Source organism: Crinia signifera, chromosome 5, assembly GCF_055691185.1.
Source record: "Crinia signifera chromosome 5, ASM5569118v1, whole genome shotgun sequence".
Taxonomy (NCBI): Eukaryota; Metazoa; Chordata; class Amphibia; order Anura; family Myobatrachidae; genus Crinia; species Crinia signifera.
Window position 1 is genome coordinate 56,751,113 of NC_139221.1, and position 8,630 is coordinate 56,759,742.

The window sequence follows — 8,630 nt, forward strand, 5'->3', positions numbered from 1 at the left end:
TGCGCTGCAGTATGGGGCCGATTCAGACCCATTCTTTCGGCTCTGAATTTGACCCCTTCCCAGGTGGTCGAGGCCTGCGCATGCAAATTCAGGAATATTCGCATGAGCAGACCACGGGAGTGAATGGCTTCGGCAGTATCATCGAGCCGTTCACTCCATAGTGGGAGGGAACGGGGTGGACACAGAGTGGGAGCAGGGGTACGCCCAGCGGTTTTTGGGCGTCCAAATAAAAATGGGATGTAATGGGAGGGAACACAGGCGGACTGATGTCTGCTCGAGGTGCGCAGCTGACCTCACATGACGTCAGCCCTGCCCCCCTTTTCGGCCGTCTACAACGGTAATAAAAGTCAGCTCAAATGATTTCTCTCCCCTTCGCTCGCATGCAAGGGGATGTGTTATTGTACACACAGAGGCGTAGGGAGGGCGGAGCCACTGGAGCTCATGCTCCGGGCGGCGATTGGCCGAATGGCGCCGCCGGCCCGCCCCCCCTCCGCAAATGCTGCCTGCACTACAAGTGCCACGCCGGGCAGTGTGCGCAGCGCCTGCCCGGTCCCTGCCGCCAAGCGTCACGGGCGGTGGGGCCGGGCGGCAGGCTGACAGTGACACTCCGACTAGAGCCGGCCCTAGGCATAGGCATCCATGCCTGCCTAGGGCTGGCGGAGGTCCTGCACTGGGCTGACTACCGCGATCGGAACTCTCGGTTCCAATCGGGTAGCTCAGGGAGCCGGCAGCAGCAAGTGAGGGCAGCGGGTAGCGTAGGGGAGCCGGTGTCATGGGGACGCAGGGAGCTTATTCTGTGCAAGCCGGAGGCAGGCTCTCCGGCTGCTATTATGTTGCCGCTCTCTGCTCCAGCCAGCCTGCACAGGCAGCCGAGTCAGTGACAGTAGTACAGAGCGTCTGTATTCTGTAACTGTCAGAAAGAGGGAAAGCCTGCCGGCAGACAGTAGCTGGGGCTTGACGTCACATTCTAGTGACCAGCCCCAGAGCGACTAATCTATTGCAGGAGACCTCGTGCTGTGTGTTTAGAGAACAAGCACTGACACTTTACGGAGGCTTCTTTTCAAGAGAGACCCGGCGCTGTACTCCCTCCCCCCCATGTGCAGGAGAGATCTGCCTGTCAGGCTGCCACAAAGGTATTTAACCCCTTGCTCCCTTCCTCCCCCTCTCACTCCCTCCCTCTTCTCTCTTCTTCCTCTCCCCCCCCCTCCTTCCTCTTCAGTAATGCCTGTCATGCTTTCACATCCATTTCAAACCCCTGCCCCCCCTCTCTCCACCTTTCTCCCCCCTACTCTCTCCTCCATTTCTCTCCTCACCCCTCACTCCTTTCTCCCCCTCTCTTCTTCTCTTTTCTCTCTCCTCTCTTTTTATTCTTACCCCCTTTCTCTCAATCCTCTCATACCCCTTTCACACCAGAAATGCAGGGACATTTCCGGGTTGGGACCCATTCACACCAGAATTGTCCCTGCATTTTCTGATGTGGGGAGGAGGCGGGATGGCGTCAGGCAGTCGGCGAGATGGCGGCGGAGGTGGGCAGTGGGTGATGAGAATACTCACCCCGGTTGCCGGTCCTCTGTGCAGGCCGGGATCCACACAGGTGGCGGCGCAAATGACGGGACAGGTGGCAGATGAAGATGACGCAGCTCTCCGGCGCCCTCGCTGTGCCGGAGGGCTACATCATCATCATCCACCGCCTGTTCCATCATTTGCGCCCACCACCAGTGTGAATTCCTGTCCGGACAGGACACACAGGACCTGAAAACAAGGTAAGTATACCCTAACCCTTTCACACCAGGCAGGTCCCCGGATTGAACCCGGGAACAACCCTGCTACCTAACAGGGTTGGATTGCGGCAAATTACCCCGGTAATGTGTCCCTGGAACCATTCACACCGGCGCTAGTACCGGGTTGTTCCCGGACTCAACCCGGGAATTTAGGCCGGTGTGCAGGGCCGGCGCCACCACTAGGCAGCTTTAGGCATTTGCCTAGGGCGCCGGCCACTGGAGGGCGGTGGTGAGCTGCAGCCTGCAGGAAGAGCAGCAGCAGGAAAGCTCCAGTCCCGCTGGCGCCGAGGAGAGCAGCGCAGGAGGAAGAAAGCTGCATCTGCCGGTGCCAACTTGCCAAGTACTTATCCAGGTGAGTACGCCCTTCCCCCCCACGTCCTCCAGCTCCCCCGCCTCCCCGCCTGTGTTACTCGCTGGTTTAAACTTGGAAACCCCCCACCGTCAGCGTCAATACTCGGGCAGGTGGCGGCCCTCCACCCCCTCTCACCCGCGGCTAGTCACAGCAATCTATGGCCGGTGGCAGCCCCCCCCCCCCCCGCGACTAGTCACGGCAATCTTCGGCGGGTGGGGGTGGCGCCCCCACCCCCCCGGCTAGTCACAGCAATCTTCAGCCGGAGGCAGCACCCTCACCCCCCCCCCCCCCCGCGGCTAGTCACGGCAATCTTCGGCGGGTGGTGCCCTCCCCCTGCAGCTAGTCTCGCTAATCCGCTGCCCCCCTCCGTGCTGAGCACAGCGGCAATTCACTTCACTCCCCCCCTTGCGAGTTGGAACTAAGTAAAACAAAAAAGTACATACTGTTTGCTATTATTGATATAATTTTCCATATCATACCTATGTGAAGAAAAGGTTATATAACAGGCCAGGCTTTGTGACTAATCAGTAACATCTGTATGCATTTCCCCTCTGATGCTAACTGTATGTGAGAAACCATCTCCCACATGGTGCTGTAAAGTGTATAATGTGCTTGGAAGGCCTGTCTGAGCTGTCACTGTGCTAGCGGTAATGGGATGAAGAAATGTCTGCTTGGGAAGAATAAGGGAAAAGTCCTGCGTACTGAACAGGTTAATAATAAGCCTTAAAAATAGTGTCTCTAAACATGATTTTAAATCTGACTCAAATCTCTAAAAGGTGTATATATCTCTCAATTGTGTATGTGAGAAGCGGGGGGGGGGGGCGGTATCCTGTAAGTTTGCCTAGGGCGCCTAGATGCCTTGCACCGGCCCTGCCGGTGTGAAAAGGGTATCACTCACTCCCCTCCATCTCTCAGCCCCTAATCTCTCTTTATCTCTCTGTGTGTACAGTGCCTGTAACAATGAGCAATATTAGTCCCCTTTGGCAACGAGCAAACTTCAGTCCCCCTTGGCAACGAGCATGAAACCCCTTGGCATCGAGCATGAAGCCCCTGGCATCGAGCATGAAGTTACTTGCAATGAACATGTAGGTAAGTGGCACTTATGTGTCAGATGTGTAATGGACATTATGGTATTTTATATAGTATGTAATGGGTGGTACGGTGTGTTATATATAGTATGTAATGGGCATTGCGCTGTGTTATATATAGTATGTAATGGGCATTACAGGGTGTTATATAGTATGTAATGGGCATTACGGTGTGTTATATATATATATAGTATGTCATGGGCATTACGGTGTGTTATATATAGTATGTAATGGGCATTACAGGGTGTTATATAGTATGTAATGGGCATTACGGTGTGTTATATATAGTATGTAATGGGCATTACAGAGTGTTATATAGTATATAATGGGCATTGCGGTGTGTTATATATAGTATGTAATGGGCATTACGGTGTGTTATATATAGTATGTAATGGGCATTACAGGGTGTTATATAGTATGTAATGGGCATTACGGTGTGTTATATATAGTATGTAATGGGCATTACAGGGTGTTATATAGTATGTAATGGGCATTATGGTGTGTTATATATAGTATGTAATGGGCATTACGGAGTGTTATATAGTATGTCATGGGCATTACGGAGTGTTATATAGTATGTAATGGGCATTACAGTGTGTTATATAGTATGTAATGGGCATTACGGTGTGTTATATAGCATGTGATGGTCATTATGGTGTGGTACGGTGTGTTATATAGTATGTAATGGGTGGTACGGTGTGTTATATATAGTATGTAATGGGCATTACGGTGTGTTATATAGCATGTGATGGTCATTATGGTGTGGTACGGTGTGTTATATAGTATGTAATGGGTGGTACGGTGTGTTATATATAGTATGTAATGGGCATTACGGTGTGTTATATAGTATGTAATGGGCATTACGCTGTGTTATATAGCATGTGATGGTCATTATGGTGTGGTACGGGGTATGTTATATAGTATGCATCAAGTGTGGCCTAGTGTGTAATTGGCATTATGGAATGTGGCTTTATGTTTATAATGGGTATTACAAAATTCTCTAAAATGTGCAATGGGCAGTGTGGTATAATGTTAGACCACGCAACCCTTTTTGTCGTGCAAGAGACACGTCTACTACAAATCGGGGTGGGGGGGGGGGGGGCGAGAAACATGCCCTTGCTCCGGGCACCGTGGCACCTAGCTACACCACTGTGTACACATCCCCTCGCATGCTAGCAAGGGGATGTGCGGAGGGGGCAGGCATTCGGGGGGGAGGGGGGGCGGCGTGTGGCGCTGATCTGTTTGCTAGGAATCAGGCCTTATGTTTTTATTAGTGATTCTCGCGCAAACGCCGCTTCTTTATTTTGATGTTTTAAATGAAACAAAAAGTCTCAATAATATGTTTTTCTTACATTTTCTTTCTAATTTTTAAGGTGGCGTTTACCTGCTGTCTATATAGACAGGCCCCAAGGATACGGGGCATTAAAACAAAAAAATCCACAGAAAAAAATTCTACAAATAGAATAAAAAAAATCCCTCAATACTGTATCTTTCCTGAGCATTTTTAAAACGCCTGTGTACGTGAAGGCTTATATTGCATAAGAAATAACATTCCTTATTACTGAGCGGAGGCATGCAGCCACCTACGGAGTGAGCCTGGGTGGCACCGAGGGTACACCTGTTTCTGACAATGCCATCTGCTAGAAGAATGGAATGTTGTACAGCCGCACACAGTGTCCCACATACTTCACTTTCTAGCCTGCTGATTGGACGTCTCCTGTTTACACATACCATGTACAGTCAGAGCTCATTTACTTCAAGTGTTGGCTCACAAGGCTAATTATGCAACATGATTGTTCAATTAAGCAATATATTAGATAATAGTTATCTGCCTCAGATGCGGCTCACAGAGGGCGCAATTATACCATTGTTTACGGGAATGTCCTATAATAAGGGGTTTTTGGACCCAGGTAAGGAAATATACTACACAACATCTAGCCTCAGCATTGTCATTGGCTCCAGAATGGGCAATATTTGGCATTATGCCAGAAGGAACCCGTATAATGCAGGGTGTCCAAAGACTTTTGATTATTGTGTCTGCAGCTGCTAAATATGTATACTTCAATTTTGGTTGCACCCTACCGCTCCCCCATTCTCTCCCTTTCTAAACGCTCACATTTTTCATATGGAGTGGCTTGATGTATACCTCTGAATAATTGATACTGAAACGTTAGTTTAATATTACAGTATACTCTCTTATTTTAACAAATTATTGTGCGATTTGTATATTAAACTATGTACATGACTTATTGGTATTACATTTTTCCCTGACGCTTCAATAAAAGAAGGTTAGAAGGAAAAAAATAATAATAATTATCTCTCATTTATGTACTAGACCCCTGAAGTTACAGTAAAGTAAATGTCTCATGTGAAAGAAAAAGAAATACCTTTAAAAAAAGTTTTTAAATAATATAAAGTCAACCATGCACTAGCAAACATATGAAATCACGATTCCTTTTCAATTTGACGGACAAGAAGTTGCCGTTTGAGGGTGAAAGCCGGCCATTTTCTGGGTGTGTCAGGAAAAAAATCAGGCGTGCCCAGTCCTTTTAAAGGGGTGTGTGTGTGTGTGTGATATCAGTGCCGGCATCGATTAACCTGTTTCTATCGCAGCTGCTGAGTGAGTCCTGGGTTACGCACACACTGCAAACACTGGAAATATCATTCAATGGTTACCACCTTCAAATTCCAGCTTCCTGTCAATAAACTTGTGAATGACCAGCGATAGGAAAAAAATAGCAGCATTTTATCATAGGATGGCCTCGCGCATGCATACTTCGGGCCATTCACAGTCGATCGATAAACGAGATTAGGTCAGGATTACAGTAGGCCCGTATTTTTTTTCTCAGTGAATGGATAGGCTACATCTTTTTTTGCTACAATAGTTTGCAAATACACCTTTATTTCCCAGCCATTAAATACTGCTCACAACAAAGAAAACTAATCTGTCACCAATCTGACTTGTATTTCCATTATCTCCAGCAGAAAATATATGAGACAAAACAGGATGTTCCTCACAAAGGAAACTAGAATAATGAAGTGACCATACAATGTTCCTCACAATGATTTTACCCAGCCAGAAAATTCTGCAACCACTCGCAGTGAAGGGCTCCCTAGCTGGGTGGCGGTCTCTTGTTCTGTAGAATCATCTACTGTAAAAACAGCGTCATCTCATTAGCAAATTATTCTGCTAAATATTTCCCTGCTGATGAAAACAAATGCAAATGCCTAATGATCGTAACAAGTAGAGAGTTCATATAGGGCAGTTTGGGACTATTTGTGACTAAAATGTAAACTTATTTTTATGTTCTCTTTATTATAACAGCACAATGAATGTTGTGTTCATTCATTAGGCTGAACAACCTGGAAATGGACTGACCTATTCATGATCCCTTATGGACCTATTGCATACAGTATAGGGAAGCACTAATTTGGTCATCTTCTTACTCTTACAGCAGTATTCAATGCTCCGGCAAGCACGGCACAGCATTCTCCATTTTTTCGTTTGCTGTGCATTCTCCATTTTTTCTACCCCTCGCCATGCCTTCTCTTTACCCTATTCAATATGTCAGCTGTTCACCGGCCATGACGGTGAGCATTGACCAATGAGGCGCATGAGGAGAAAATGGCTCCATTTGCAGGCTGATGTGTGAAAAGCTGTGTAACTCCTCAAAGTCCAAACAAAGGAGTGAGGAAGAAGAGGTGAATCATGGGTAATAATTGAGGAGAATCATGGGTAGAATATACAGTCAGGAAAAAAATGCATCATGGGGGGGGGGAATTACCACAAAAAATTAAAATATATTAATGTTGCGCTTCTAAAGAAAAAAAAAATCTAGATCCTTCAAATAATAAAAAAATAGACCTGTAGACACCAAAAAGCAAAGTGTGTAACTTCAGTTCACCTAAAAAAAATGCTGAGAGCAAAACGAAGAGTGAGCAGCGGTTTCCTTTTTTGCATTGAATACACAAAAAGCGAAGTACACAAAATTTCCCATAAGAAAGCAACGGCGAACAACGGTGACGACCAAGTGACGAACAGGGCTTCGTTTTTTGGGTGAACCGGGAGCGTTGAATAGGGCGAGGAACATTTTTGGAGAGAGGACTGGCCTTCTCACCAAAAAAAAATCAAACCTCACTGGAACATGATGAAACTAGAGTCTTAGCGATTTAGAATGCATGATTGGCGGGATTCCGGTCAGTCAGAAGACCAACAGCAGTATCCTACTGAACAGAATTCCAACAGGGACTGGGTAAGCACACTTACTCTCTCCCTCTAATCCTCCCAGTTATTGCCAAACCTTAATATACCCCCGCCCCGCCCCCATCTAAAACTAACCCTTTCTCCTTAATGCTTAATCCTAACCTTCCCATACTTACAATCACGATGGTGGCTGTCAAGATTCTGGCGTCAGACAGATGTCAGGATTCCGGAACTGGTATTGTAGTCACCGGTCGGGATTTCAGCAACAGCCTTTTGACTACTGGCATACCAATCACTGACATCGTAATGGCATCTCGTTCTTAGAAATGGGCCCATTTATTTTATTAGAAACTCCAATAGGCCTGCAGTAACATACGACATCTACAGTAATTTCTTTTAAGGTAAATGGATCTACTTCTTCCCTATTGCATCTAGAATTGACAATAACCTGGTGATAGTGTAAACGTAAACCACACTGGACCCTTTTCTGAAGTAGCTCAGTCAGCGTATTAGATATTAAAAGGATGATTTATTGAACGAACTAAAGAGGACAAGTGGCGGCAATGCCCACTGCAATCAATCATATTCCAGTTATCATTTTGTAGAATTTATTAGAGAAATTATATCTATAATCCAACTGGCTGCTACTAGCTACACCTTCCCCTTTAGGTGGTTTGATAGATCTCCTCTGTGGTGTGTTTTCATTTATTTCCTTTGAACTAATTGTGATTGACAGGAAAAGAAGCAGCACTGGTCGTTGGGACTTGTGCTAAATCCTAGAGAACACGGGGCAAAGAACCCCCACAGTTCCTCTGTTTAGGGAGGAAGGTACTGCACTTTATCATCAGTACACCATGCTTGCCTGTGCTCTGTGATAGAATTGTAGCACATACTGTATAACTGAACAAGAAATGTCCTTTCTAGAACATGGTTATATGTGGCTTAAACAAAGTAACACATGCAGAATATACTTGATATAGCATTTATATGCAGGCAGTGAGCCTGATTCAGATGGGGATTGTGAGTCGCTATTGCTTGCATGGAAGTGATGCACAGATACGCATACCTCCCAACATTGAACGGGAGAGAAGTGAGACGCTCGCACGCTGGAGGAGCCACACGCCCTGTTTTGCTACTGTAGGCATGGCTAGCGGCTCTGGGAACTGCTGGTTTATGTCCCCAGCTCGCCAGGCAGCAGGAATAGA

General features: G+C 46.7%; 1 long non-coding RNA gene across 1 annotated transcript; it reads left to right on the forward strand.

Annotated features, from left to right (window-relative positions):
* The first annotated feature begins 541 nt into the window (after nt 1-541).
* Nucleotides 542-5,364, forward strand: LOC146079454 (uncharacterized). Its single transcript, XR_014474536.1, has 3 exons — nt 542-1,133; nt 3,083-3,222; nt 4,595-5,364. It is a non-coding gene; the product is annotated as an uncharacterized LOC146079454 (long non-coding RNA).
* Nucleotides 5,365-8,630: the final 3,266 nt, after the last annotated feature.